This window comes from Mus musculus, chromosome 15 (assembly GCF_000001635.26).
Source record: "Mus musculus strain C57BL/6J chromosome 15, GRCm38.p6 C57BL/6J".
Lineage (NCBI taxonomy): Eukaryota > Metazoa > Chordata > Mammalia > Rodentia > Muridae > Mus > Mus musculus.
Genome location: NC_000081.6, coordinates 81,827,203 through 81,842,205, shown reverse-complemented (window position 1 = coordinate 81,842,205; position 15,003 = coordinate 81,827,203).

The following is a 15,003-nucleotide window of genomic DNA, read 5'->3' as shown; positions in this document are numbered from 1 at the left end:
CCAGGCTGGCCTCAAACGCAGAAAGCCATCTGCCTCTGCCTCCCGAGTGCTGGGATCAAAGGTGTGCGCCACCACGCCCGGCTCTATTTTTATTTCTGTGAGTAGAAATGTAGCTATCTTTGGACACACACCAAAAGAGGGCATCAGATCCTATTACAGATGGTTGTGAGCCTCCATGTGACTGCTGGGAATTGAACTCAGGACCTCTGGAAGAATAGTCAGTGCTCTTAACCGCTGAGCCATTTATTTCTCCAGTTCAACTATGAAACCCTTAAAAAGAAAACACAGGTCATGGTGCTTGCCACAAAAATGACAATTTTATACCCCCGAGACCCACGTGGTAGAAGAAAATAGCCCAGCAAGTTGCTCTTTGATCCCACAAGTGTGCTGTGGTACATGTGTCTCCTGCCATACCCTGCACAGTATAAATCAACAGATGTAATTTAAAAAATTAAGAAAACAGGAAAGTCAGGTATGTCAGCCCACATCCCATGGTGCCAGCTCACCTCCTGCAGCGCTCAGGAAGCAGAAGCAGGGATTTAAGAAGTTAACAACTAGCCTGGCCTACACGGCCATTTCCAGGCCAGCCAGGGCTACTCACCGAGACCATGTCTCAAGTAAACAAAACACAGAGGGAACCTTTGTGACCATCATGTGTCCTGCAGGTGACCTGATTGTTTCGTGTCTATGCACTTCCCATAAGAAGAAGTAGTTACGGCACGCTTGGTAACACACCTTTAATCCCAGCACTCCAAAGGCAGGGGCAAGCAATCTCTGTGAGTTCAAGGCCAGCCTGGTCTGCACAGTGAATTCCAGGACAGCCAGGGCTACATAGTGCGACCTTGTCTTGGGAAACAAACAAACAAACAAAAGGAACCCCAAACTGGAAATATCTTAATATCTTTGAGTGGTTAGACATGGTGTGTTGTACCACCATGCTATTATTATTGCTCAGTGATAAAAAATGTCGGATCACTGATGACATGGGACAACGTGGATGAATACACACACACACACACACACACACACACACACATACACACACACACATTGTCACCCAGACTAAAAAGGGAAAAACACATACATAACTCTCTAATTCCATTTAGAGAAAAATTACAGAAAATGTCCACTAATCTAAAAACAGCAGAGTAGAGGTAACTGGGGAGGAGGGAAGAAGACGAGCAGGGATGAGGGGTGGGGAAATGTTGGAGGGCAACCCACAGATATATTATTTTGGTTGTGGGTGGGATGGATTCAAGGGCATATGTCAAGATTTGTTCAATCCAAGCCAGGCATGGTGGTGCACCCCTGCAAGCCCAGCATTTTGGAGGTGGTAGTAAGAGGATCAGCGGCTGTTCAAGTCCCCTCACCCCAAGATACAGACTGAGTTTGAGGCCAGCCTGGATTACGTGAGATGGTATCTCAAAAAAAAATCAATAATGAAGTTACAAATTTAATCATCTGAAGTGGGAAACTCACCTTCTTTTTATTTTTTTAAAGCTTTATTTATTTATTTTATGTATATGAGTACACTATAGCTGTACAGATGGTTGTGAGACCTCATGTGGTTGCTGGGAATTGAATTTAGAACCTCTGCTCGATCCGGGCAAGCCCCGCTCGCTCCAGTCAACCCCGCTTGCTCCGGCCCAAAAATTTATTTATTATTATACACAAGTACACTTCAGACACACCAGAAGAGGGTGTCAGGTCTCATTATGGATGTTTGTGAGCCACCATGTGGTTGCTGATATTTGAACTCAGGACCTTTGGGAAAGCAGTCAGTGCTCTTACCTGCTAAGCCATCTTGCCAGCCCGAAGTTACAAATTTAAGTATGTGTGACAATTGTCCTGAGGGTGGTGCCCCTCAGCCCCTATAGTCCTTGACACTGTCAGATCAATTTATGGCTCTGTGGCACTGCATAAAGTTGGCTTCTCTGCATGTTAACTTTCTTATCTTTCAGTAGTGAGACAAGACCATGCCGAGCTCACGAGGCACAGGGCGCCCCCACACAGTTGGGTTTCTGTGTAAGAGGGCCTTTCACCTTGGGTCGGCTGGCTGGCATATTGATACATGCAAAGAAAAAAATGTGTAAGTGAGAAAACAGGCGTCCCAGCGTCCAGCTAACTTGTCCCAAGAGGCTCCTGGGAGCTTGGCCCATGGGACTTGTCAGAGGTTGGCCTCCGGGCAAAGGGCATGAGCAGCGTACCCCTCTTAGGAAAGGCTGGAAGCAAGGTAAGCAGAGAGCTAGCTGAACCTCAGTCGTTGGGAGGGCAGCTCCAGCCTTCTGTTGTGTCATGGCTGGGGATGAGGCCAGGTTGGCCTAAGGCCCAGAGAGGCGGGCCAGTTTAGCACCATGGGTCTCAGAGGTAGGAAGCATGCTGGGACCTCTCTCTGGACACAATGTCCTAGACTGCTTCACAGCTTGGCTGACTGACAGGGAACAGTGGCTGGCAGAGGGTGTGGGCAGCTGGCCGACTGGGTGGGGGGCAGCCAGTCTGAGCAAAGGGCTTGTTCTAACAACCTGTCCTGCCACCTTGGCCAAGGAGAGGGCCAGCTCTTTGGAGGAAGGAATCTGACATCCCCTGGGGACCTTGGCAATCCCTCTCTACCTCCTACCTGTTTCCCTGGATCACGGACTGCTATCATTTGAGCAAAATTCTCATGAGAACAGAACCCCAAAATGCTGGCCCGGATTCCTTACCTCACGTCCTTACTAGCTGTGTGGGTTAAGTTACAACCTCTCTGACTCCTCTCCTCCATTTTTGTTTTGTTTTGAAATTCTGAGACAGGGTCTCACTATGCAGCCTTGACTGGCCTCGAAGTTACAGCCATCTGCGGGCCTCTGCCTCCTGAGTGCCAGGATTTAAGGTGCGCACCACCCACCCACCCACCCGCATTTCAGTTCTTTAGCTGAAAAATGGCATCTGCTTCTTCGGGTGTGAGTGTGGAAGGCAGTGAAATGGTGACCCCGACAAAAAGCACTGTGGAGTAAGTTTCACTATGGTGACCGCCCGCATTCATAAGCAGCAAGGCTCGTGTGTGCCAGGAACTTTAACGGGCACCGTTGAAAACGCCAGAGTTGCCCCGCCACCTTCATTTCCTACATGAGGGACGCACCGCAGACGGGTAGAGGCTCTCCACCAGCTTCCCTTGTTGGCCAAAGTGTAAAGGTCAGCTGAGTGAGCCCTAGAGGGCTCTCAAAGGCTGGGACTGAATCAGAGAAGGGCTAAGGGGCTCTTTGGGACCCAGTAGCTGACCCCAGATGCCGGGGCTCATTTAAGGTATTGTTGGCAGAGTCTCAGGAACGTGAGCCAAGTACTTAGGAAAGCTGGACTTCTTGGGGGCGGTGGGGGGGAGGGTTGGAGGGGGGGTTAGGTGGTGGTTACAGGCATTCCTTCATGACTCAGCAAACATTTACTGAGGGCAATAGTGGGTGATAGGGTCACATGTGGGTCTGTGGCAGTGCCACTCACAAAGTGTGCAGCTTGACAAGAGGGTGGCTACCAGTTTCCCAGTCTGTGTGTGTGTATGTGTGTGTGTGTGTTTTCAAAACAGGGTTTCTCTTTGTAGCCTTAGCTGTCCTGTTGTCCTGGAACTCACTCTATAGACCAGGCTGACCTTGAACTCAGAAATCCACTTACCTCTGCCTCCTGAGTGCTAGAATTAAAGACATGTGCCACCACCGCCCCACTTTATTTAAAGATTTATTTATTTTATGAATGTGAGCATACTGTTGCTGTCTTCTTCTGTTTTGTTTTTGTTTTTTGTTTTGGTTTTTCGAGACATGGTTTCTCTGTATAGCCCTGGCTGGAACTCACTCTGTAGACCAGGCTGGCCTCAAACTCAGAAATCTACCTGCTTCTGCCTCCCAAGGGCTGGGATCAAAGGTGTGCGCCACCACTGCCCGGCTGTTGCTGTCTTCAAAAACACAAGAAGAGGGCATCAGATTTCATTACAGATGGTTGTGAGCCACCATGTGCTTGCTGGAAACTGAACTCAGGACCCCTGCTCCATCTCACCAGTCTCTCTCTCTCTCTCTCTCTCTCTCTCTCTCTCTCTCTCTCTCTCTCTCTCTCTCTCTTTCTTCTTAAGATCTTACTATATTGCCCAGCTTGGTTCTCCTTCTCTCTTTCCCTCCCCAGTACTCGAGATTGAGTGTAGGACCTCACCCATGTTAGGGCAAGGCTCTACCACTGTCAGGTTCCTCTGGAGCTGAAGTTACATGCAGTTGTGAGCTGAGCTGTCTGATACTGGTTCTGGGAATGGAACTTAGGTTGTTTGTAAAAGTATTAAGCACTTGTAACTGTTGAGGCACCTCTCCAGCTCCCCGGACAGACCTTTATATTTTCTTCTCCAATGCAGAGGCTGGCTGCAACCCAGAAATGCTAAGAAAACCACAAGCCAGGATGCCACATATTCATCCCTTGGTTTCCTCAACTATGAAAGGATACTGCTGTTCCCTCCCCTTTGTTGTTTGTAGGTAAGATGAGCATAAAGCTCTGGCTCACATTCCAGGCCACTAAGTAGAACAGGGACAATGGTTCTCACCCTGCTGGTAAACCAAGCTAGGGAGAGGGGAGAAGTGACAGTCTCCACTTTGCTGCCAGCATCAGGGAAGGTCCAGATGTCTCCCCATCCTAGAATATTTACTCTTATTGGTGCTCAAAATGGGGGAGGGGTTGGAGAAGTAGGGAGTGGACCTATCTGGGACTGCTTCAATTCTGAGGCCAGTCTGAGCTACATAGTGAGTCCCATACCGGTCTTTAATCCTAGCACTTGAGAGGCTGAGGCAGGTGAATCTTTGTGACTTCCAGATAGGCCTGCCAGGGCTACACAGAACAAAACACAAAACCAACCCCCAAATCCTTCAGGCAAACACCTCGCCACAGACAGTGGTCTCCCTGAGGTGGGGACGTGGTTGAGGGGCTACAGTGACTGTTAGATATTTCTGGGAGTCCTCATGCCACCAGACACGGGCTCCAGCTCCACCTGTGACCTTCCTGAGCCAAGAGGCAAGCAGGACCACAGGCTGCCAGAGCAGGGACTAAGGTCCACAAGGAGTTGACTGCCCCAGGGATTCCGGGTTGGGCACTTTCCCTTCTGTATACCAGGTTCGTTGTGAGGGTATCAGAGGACACTAAGTTTCCCAGTCACCTGGCTATTTAACCAGATGACAAGGCTTTTTTTTTTTTCTTTCTTTCTTTCTTTCTAAGCTAGAAGAAAAGGCCATTTTGTAGGTAGGCATACTGAGACTAAGAAGCACAGGTGCCCCAAGTCATGAGAAGAAGCAAGGCACAGCCACCTTGAGCTTCTCTGACACGGTGGAGTGGTTGTAAAAGAAAGTTCCTAAGCAGGGTACCTCCAATTAGAGAAGCCAAGGCCCCAAGTTGGGGTAGGGGGGGTTTCACCCACCTCTGTGGACCTGGCCAACCACGCCCATTGGCGCGGGGTGTGCTTCACTTCCCTGGGGGCTGTCAGAGAAAGCAGGAGGCTCCCAGCGCTACTCCCCCGCCCCGCAGAGCGCACAGGAGGAAGAAGGAAAGGAGGGTTATGTAAGGCGAGTCGAGGGCCGGGCAGGCGGGGACGTCCTCCTATGAATAGCCTGCTGTTCCCTGCGCGTGACTACACAGCCCCCTCGGCGCCCGCCGTGCTGGCCTCCGTGTCCAGGGCCTGAAGAGGGAGGAGCATGAGTAGGGATTTAGGGAGGGAGGAGGGTAGCTGGGATGCTAGGACAGAGGAGTGGAGTCGGTGTTTCAGGAGTACCTGCGCATGAGGTCCTCGGCCTCAGCTCCACGCCCCACCCCCACTCCCTGCCAGGCCACAGTTCGATTCCTGCGGCCTCCTTGCGATGAGGATGAGATCCGCCTTGAGGATATTTATCTGGGCCCTGCAGCCTAGAGCCGGTTCTGCGGGTGCCAGGGCTGGCACAGACCCTCACTCCTGGAAAAGAAGGAAGTGGGGGTGGGGGTGGGGTGGGGCAAGACCGTGGCGGATTACAGACTGCATTTTCTCTCTTGATCAGGGCATCGTCCTCTACTTCTGTGCTGCCCCAGGGAGGCGCCCCTAAAGCAGGGTTGCAGTCACTGCAAGGCTGCTCAACACTGCTGGATCCAGGTTTCCACAACAGTCACCCCCCACCCCACCCCGAAACCTCAGCGCGCGCACTTATACACGGGTCACCTTAGCAAAAGCTGAGGTTCTGGGTTCTCAGAGTTTGGTTTGATTTTGCTTTGTTTTCTAACAGTCAGTCGTTAGACATCCCAGGCTGGCCACTGAACCCACGAGAGTCTGTTTACCTCCAAAGTGTCTCTCTCCAAACTGTCTCTTTATAAACTCTCCCCAGAGTTTATAAAGTTTGGGAACCAAGTCAGGTAGGAGGGGCAGGCCGGGGATTGAGGCTGCATTGATTTTATGAGGTGGGTGGAAAGTCGGGGCAGAGAGCATGTGATAGATAGATGGAGGACAGATGGGGCCAGGAACAGCCAGTCTTGACCTTTCAGTCCCCAGCCCTTTAATGCTTACTACTAGATACAGCCAACCCCAGCCTGGACCTGGACCTTGCCCCCATTTATCAGGTTTGGAGAGGACATGAGACTCGAACAAAGCCCGTTCCAGAATGCGGCGGACTCAAGACCCAATTTAATTCCTTTATCCTGGCATTGGTTAGACATTGACACCAGGATTGGAGAGATGAATAAAAATGAGGGTACAGCTATTAAGAAAAGGTTGGCCCAGGAAGAGAAAAACCATAGCAATAATCACTGCCATTATCATGACTGTGGTCTGACGGCGCAGTGGTGGCTCAGGGCTAAAGCCTGCTAGAAGGTTCCTGGGCAGAGACAGGTGAGGTCAAGCCACACAGCAGAGGCAGTACAAGTAACTGTTCAGAGGCCTGAATCAGCAATCACTTCAGAGATCTGGGAGCTCCTGGTGAGGCTGAGGCTTATGGGTGCAGATTCAAGAGAGAGGAGGCTGCCCTGAGGAGAATCTTGGTCAGATGATGGGCTGGACTTTGTTCAGAGCACAGCAGGGGCAGGAGGGGAAGAGGGAGAGGTGAACTCCAGCCTCTTTCTCACCCCTAAGGTCCATCTTGGCGATAGAGCTGGTTCCTTTCTCACTAGCTACTGAACTAGGAAGGCCAGATCCCATCCTAGCCATCCGTGATGTGCTTGGGGGTCTGGCTTGGAGCAGGCCACTCTGTCCACCCTGGGTCTTGGTGTCATCTATAACATTGACAGCGCTACTCCCGACCTAGCCGCTCCTGCTGCTGGGAGTGAGGAGCAGGGACGGGGGACGGGGGGGGGGGGTTGGGGGGGTTGGGGGGGGTGTGTGGCTCTGATAGCCCATCAGTCACATCAAAGGCTGAATGAGCATCTGCTCTGGGAGTCTGCCTCAGCCCTCCACTGAGGGGAGGGAGGCTCTCTGCCAACTAATGCTCCTCTCACCCATGCCCAGCAGACTTCCAGGATCACAAATGCTAAGCCAGACTCGCTAGCTTGTGTCCAGGGACTCCCATCTCTCTCCAAGTGGGGTCTCAGGCACAATCTCCCTGGTCCCCATTTTTTTTTTCAGATGCAGTTCGGAATCTCTTGAGGAATGTGACTGGTGACCCCTTTTGACCCTAGACAGGTGATGTCTGCAAACACAGCTTCCAGGCACAGAAAGGGGTAGCTCAGAAGCCCCTCAGCTCCTCCCCCTGCCATGTCCCCTCTCTGCTATTTCCAGCCTCTGCCAGGGACATCCTGTGCCCCTGTGATGTCACTAGGCCCTAGGAGACCAGGCTCTAGCTGACAGGATGTATTTTTAAACTCTCAGACCTTGGCCAGCTCCCCACCCTCCCCTCAGCTTACCCCACCTCACACTCCCTGTCCTGTTCCCAACATCTCAAATTAGTACGTAGGCTTGGCAGGCACCCTTCAGGCTCCTGAGAGGCCATGGGGAAGCCAGGCCAGTGCTCAGTGTTTGTAGTCACAAAATCCAGGCCTGCCCAGGTAAACAGATGGGTCTCATGAGAAGGAGCTGCTTGAGTCTCCAGGAGGAACCTAAAACCCAGAGAGTAGAGGGGAATCCGAGATCCCAAGGCCAGGGCTGACAGTCATCAGGGAGGCTCTCTTGGAGCAGCTACCCAAGCTGACTTTGGTTTTCTTTTTGTTTTTTTTAAAGATAAGGACCTAGCTGTGTAGACCAGGCTGGCCTCCAACTCACAGACATCCACTTGCCTCTGCCTCCTGAGTGCTGGGATCAAAGGTTTGATCCACCATTGCCTCTTAACAGTTCAATTTAGAGCAGCAAGAAGGTAAGGCATAGACTCTGGACCTAGACAGACCTCAGTGTGAATCCTGCCCATGGCATTTCTCAGCTGGACTGCTCTGTGCCACTGTTACTTGCACAGTGGAGTTACCAAAATGTAGTTCCAGAGGGGCTGGGAAAGACTGCTTGGGAACACACCCGAGAAACACCAAGCTTATGTCCTGACAACTAGGAGTGTTTGGACAGCGCCAGCTTCTTTGTCTCTCTGTAAACACTGCTGGGAAACTTTAACAGTCCAGTTGTGGATCCTGGGACTCCAACCTGGTCCTTGTCCCCAAGGCTTAGAAGTCTAGAGGTTATGGGGATATGAAGGAGAGTACAATGCTGACAGGGCCTCCAGGAGACATCTGGGGTCAGGGGAGTAGCCTTGACACTTCGTGCGAAGGATGAGGGCCTCAGGCTCTACATACCCCTGAGGACTCACTTCTGGCAAATGGTTCAGGATGCTCTGAGAACTACAGAGCCCTATATATGCTTAGAGTCCCCAAAACTCTGGGAACCTTTCTACCTCCTGCTAACAGCCCACTCCCTTTCATCTCCCCAAGGGACATATTATCCCTTGAACCAAAAGAGCAGGCATATTTATTTCCTAGCAGATGGGCAGAAGCCCAAAAGAGAAGGATCCTAGGCCCCTTCTCTAGCTCCACACTGCAGTGTGTCAGCAAGAAGGTCCCCAGGGCTGGGGTTTAAAGCCAACTCCCTGTGTGAATCCTTGGGATCCTGATTTTTCTCTTTTAAAAATAAGGTGTTTATTGTTTTTAATTATGTATGTGCCTATGTATGTGGAGGTAAACACAAGAAAATGTCCACAGAGACCTCAGATGTCCGAGCTCTCCCAGTTGATGTGGATGCTGGGAACCGAATTCAAATCCTCTGCAAGAGCAGTTTGTGCTTTTAACCACGGAATTCTCAGTGTTCTCATCTGTAAAGTGGGTAGAAAATACTTCAAAAGGGGGTTGGGTGTGTAGCTCAGTGGTAGAACACATACCTATCATGTTTACTGCCTTGAGTTCAGTTACACACACACACACACACACACACATGGCTTAAAGGATTATTCTGAGAATGAAACAGATCACCGTTTACACATAAATGTTTGATGAATGTTCAGAAATTCAGCTAGCCTGACTCTGAACATAGGGAAATAACCTTCTCCATCACTCCCTCACCCCCTCAGCCCCTGCTTCCAACCCCCAACCCCCAAGCAGGTTCACACAGTCTCCTTGTTTAGGGGCCAGGGTTGAGAATCAGTGTTATGCTGGCTTAGGAGGAAACACCTGCAAGAGTCTGAATGTAAACACATGTAAATATCATCCAGATAAGGAAGAACTGTCGCAAGAGGGAGAGAGATTATTCGAGTCAAAATGGATGGGGCTGGGAACAGTACAAGTGGGGTGTCCAGCCCTCTTCAAGGGTACTGCCACACTCCTGACTGAGTTGCTCATTTGGTTCTGGGCCTCCTGGCATGAGGAGGAGATTCCCTCATCTCTTGGTTCGTGGCCTTCTGCCAAAGTGAGAGGGATCCTGGAGGTAGGTACACATTTACTCTTAGGCCTTGATACACACACACACACACACACACACACACACACACACCCCTGAAGATGCATGAATATTTCAGACCACAGGCCTCAGGGCAGGGGAGGCCCCAGAGACTTCCTATTTGACAGCAGGACATTAAGCACCTGAATTTCCTGTCTACCTACTGCTTGCCTGTCTGTATAGAGTCCTCACCTGAGAACACCCCTCAGTGCGTGGTGGCGCACGCCTTTAATCCCAGCACTCGGGAGGCAGAGGCAGGCGGATTTCTGAGTTCGAGGCCAGCCTGGTCTACAAAGTGAGTTCCAGGACAGCCAGAGCTATACAGAGAAACCCTGTCTCGAAAAACCAAAAAAAAAAAAAAAAAACAAAAAAAAAAACAAACGCCCCTCAGCCTCAGTTATAACAAAGCCGGCCACTTCAGCAACCCACAGTCCTTGCTCACATTTATCATTCCTTTTGACAGATGGGGAAATCCAGGCTCCGTGCCAGCCTTGTCAATTGTATTCAGAGTTCTGGGGAAAAGAGGGTAAAGCCTCAGGCTGAGCCTCTCATCCAGAGCCTAAAAGTTCAGTCTGTGGCTGTCGATCCCCTCGCTCTCCCGGGTCTGTGGATATCCCTAGACCTTATGCACTACAGCCGTCGGAAGGCCAGCAGTGCAGAGTGGAACAGCTGGTGCTCCACAGCGCCATCTGGCACAGAAGGTCTGTCCGGAGGCTTTACCCTGAGGACAAGTCCCCAAGCAGAAGAACCCTAGGTCACTGCTCTGAATGTGCCTGAATCGCCCGCCACCTACTGGTGGAATGGCATTGAGACCACAAGGCCTTGTGCTGGGATTCCGGTGGCAGCTCCCTTGTGGGTCCTGTCAGGCAGTCGGTAACAATGAGCCAGGTACAGGCAGGTCAGGCGCCAAGAAAAGCATGAGTCTAAGGAGGTCTGCAGAAGCCTCTCCAGACAGCGCAGAGAACAGTAGGTGCTGCGACGCGGGACGTGCACCTGGTCAAAGACTTTGACCCTATGTACCAGGGAGAACAGGAAGCTGGACTTTGTGGGGCTTTGGGTGTGTGCTCAGGTTTGGCTCTGGGGAAATCGGAGCCACTGGGCATGCTAGATGGATACAAAGCTGCTGCGGGAAGAACGGACACATCGGGAATTGGGAGAACGCTGCGTATTCAGGCAGAAAAATGCAGCTGGCCTGGAGAGGCTGGTGGGATGGCGGGAAACGGCTGCATTTGAGAACTGGAAGGGTTGTTGTTGGATAGGATCAGGCTGTGAGCTGAATCAGGGCATCAACAGCTTCTCTGTGAAGAGAAATGGGAGGGAAGGTACCTACCTGCACATACAATCCTAGCTGCTATATAGGAGGCTGAGGCAGGAGGATTGTTTGAGCCTACAGGTTCAGGAGCAGTCTGAGCAAATCAGAAAAACCCTGTCTTGAAACCAAAATGAAAACAACAAAAGAAAAAGGAGAGAGAAAGGAAAATTTAAAAAGGTGGGAAGGGAGTGGTGGCTCAGTAGGTGGAGGCTCTTTCCACTAAGCCTGATGCCCTGGGCTCAGTCCCTGGGACTCACATGGTGGAGTCTTGTGACGTGTGCACTGTGGTGTGCGTGTGTGGGTGTGCACTCACGTGCATACACACAGGGAGAATAGATAAATGCAGTAAATTTTTTTTTTTTTTTTTTTTTTTTGGTTTTTCAAGACAAGAGTTTCTCTGTGTAGGCCTAGCTGTCCTGGAACTCACTGTAGACCAGGCTAGCCTCGAACTCAGAAATCCCCCTGCCTCTGCCTCCCAAGTGCTGGGATCAAAGGCATGTGCCACCACTGCCCGGCTAATTGTAGTAATTTAAGGAAGAAAATGAATGAGTCAGATATGGTGGCACACTACTTTGATCCAAGTATGTAGGAGGCAGAGTCAGGTAGAGCTCTGGTACAAGGCCAGCCTGGTCTACATACAGAGGAACAGGCCAGCCAGTGTAGTGGCATTTGTGAGAAATCTGGAATTTTCTTTCTTTCTTTCTCTTTCTTTCTTTCTTTCTTTCTTTCTTTCTTTCTTTCTTTTCTTTTTTTTCTTTCTTTCTTCCTTTCTTTTTCTTTCTTTCTCTTTCTTCCTTCCTTTTTTCTTTCTTTTTTTTTTTTTTAACACATATAGTGTAAGAATGTGTGCCTTCATTTTAATCCCAGGTGTAGTGATGTGGTGCTGCTTCGGGCGTCCACAGCAGCTGACTGTGATTTGCCTGCACTCTACCAGAGGCGTGGTTTTGCCAGCTGCAGACAGTTTCTGAGATTGTATGATTTTGTAACTCTGGGGACTTTTCAGAGGAGAATATAAATGCTAGGATCCTGGAAGGTGTAGTGGGAGGCTGTTGGTTGTACAGGAGGGGTTGCCTGCAGTTTTAGTATTTGTGCTCAAAGAAACAAAAGAAATTAGATTCATTCTCTCTCTTCCTCCTTCCCTCTCCCTCCTCCCCTTCCTCTCTCATCTATCCTTCTCTCCTATCCAGTGTTAGGGGGTGAAACTAGGGGGGATAAACAGAGGAAAAAAGAACCCACAAAGAAGTAAAGACCAGATACAAGGCAGGATTAGATAGTGAGACCCTGCCTCAGAAATGTGTATACACAACACACACACACACACACACACACACACACACACACACAGATAGCTGCCATCACCAAAAAAGCTCCCCCCCATGGGTGCTGAGTTCCATACAGCTGTATAGGTGCCCCTTGACCACAGACACTACATGCTAGCAACCCCCAGGAGACATTAGTCTAGTAAGAATGGTTTATTAGAGAATGAGCTTCGGGACTTGAGGTCACAGACCCAGAGAGGTGGGCAGGATCAAGGAGGTTGTGGGTGAAGAAATGCTTTGCTCTCATGGGAATCACTTTCCTTTTTGGACCTCAGCTGTTTGTAAACAATGTCACTGTGAAGGTCCTGTCCCATGTGTAGCTAGGGCAGAGTGACAGCTGGGAGGGGGCACAGGTGTGGGGTGTAATATCCCTCCTTAACCCTCCCATACGGGAGCACCAAGACAGCAGATCTTGCTGAGGTGGCCCTATGCCTTTAATCCCAGCACTCAGAAGGCCAGGAGTTAAGGCCAGCCTGATCTACATAGTTCCAGGACAGCCAGAGCCCTGTCTCAAAACAAAACCAAGCAAACAAAGACCAGATCTTATTCTTTTATACTTATTTATTAGGGGAAGGGTAAGTGTGGGTGTGAGGTCAGAGGACAACTTTCAGGAGTCACTCTGGTCTTCCACCATGCGGGTTCCAGGGGAATGGAACTCAGGCTATCAGGTTTAGCTCAAAGCACTTTTAACTGCTGAGTCATATTGTCGGCCCTTCATTTTTTACCTGTTTATTTTTAGACCAAGAACCTAACCCCTGAGAAGGTGCTGCCCTCAGCTGAGTCTTCCACTTCAATTAATCTAATCTAGATTATCCTCACATGTATGCCCTGGTGCCAACTTAGTCTAGGTGCCTGCACACAGGTGTGCCAGGAGCTTTGCCTCCTGGGTGATTGTAGATCCGGTTAAGTTGGCAATCGGTCTCGATCATCAGGATATGAACCCAGGGTTGGGGAGCCATTCATGCAAGTGTGAGACAGGGTCAGGCAGCAGCCTCCTCTTGTGTGGGCATCAGTCTTCTCGCCACTTCTGCCAGGGAGGCAGGGAGGCTCAGCAGTCCATGGGGAGACACCAGATCTGGTTTTGGCTACTTTGACTGACTTCTGGTAGCCAAAGGGAGTTGGAGGGTGGAGTCTGCTGTCAGCAAGGCAGGGCCAGGCACCCTGGCACCCTGGGTAAGGAGGTAATGGTGAAAGCTGTGAGGGTTCAGAAGTCAACGAGACCTGAGATTATGAAGGCACAGGACCTGGGCTGCTGTTCATCCCAAGTTTGCATCTCTGCTCTGAGAGTGGGTGGGTGATACCTTAAGTTGTTCTGAGCCTCACCTACTTCTGTAATGTTCTTTTCAGCATGGGTGTGTGTGTGTGTGTGTGTGTGTGTGATTGATCGATCCTGATCTCTCTCTCTCTCTCTTTTTTTTTTTTTTTTTTTTTTTTTTGGTTTTTTCGAGACAGGGTTTCTCTGTATAGCCCTGGCTGTCCTGGAACTCACTCTGTAGACCAGGCTGTCCTGGAACTCAGAAATCCGCCTGCCTCTGCCTCCCGAGTGCTGGGATTAAAGGCCTGCACCACCACGGCCTGCTCGATCCTGATTTCTTTTTCTCTTCTTCTCCTTCCTTCCCTTCTCCTCTTCCTCCTCCGTCTTTTTTTTTTTTTTTTTTTTTTTTTTTTTTTGAGACAGGGTCTCTACATAGTCTTGGCTGGGCTGTCCCGGAGTTCACTATGTAGACTTAGACCAGGCTGGCCTCAAATTTAAGAGATTGCCCTGTCTCTGCTTCCCAAGCACTGAGACTAAAGATGTGCATCACCATGCAATGCTCAGTATTTCTTCCTCTTTAAACAAGGATGTCCATTCTAGAGTGTTCTGAGGTAGTGTAACAGAACAGTGAGGTACTTCACGTGCTGAGAGGCAGCACAGCTGGAAGCAGCAGACCAAGGTCTAAAGATCTTTCCCCTCACCAGCCAGGACCCCTAAAAGTCAGCCTGGAGTACACACAACCAGTGGAAGGCAAGCAGAGGTTTATAGAGTGCCCCAGGGCCTGCTGCTGCCTGGATCACCATTTTAAAGAAAGGCTTCTGGCTGAATGTGGTCAAAGAGGTGGACCAGTGGTTAAGAGCCTGAGCTATAAAGTATAAAGAGAATTGGGAGGCAAATGGATCTCCAAGTTCCAGGCCATCATCTTGGTTTACAAAGCAAGTTCCAGGACAGCCAGGGCTACACAAAGAAACTCTGACTTGAAAAACAAACAAACAAACAAAGAGTTCTTAGTGCTCTTGCAGAAGGCCTGAGCTCTGTTTCCACCACTCAGCTCAGCCAGTTCACAATCACCTGTAACTGCAGTTACAAAGGATCCAATGCCTCTTCAGGTCTCCACAGGCCTCTGCACTTAAGCATATATCCACATACAGACATGTATATATAGTTAAAAGTTATGTATTGATTAAAAAATGCAACACCTTACAGGGCAGTGGTGGCGCACGCCTTTAATCCCAGCACTTGGGAGGCAGAGGCAGGAGGATTT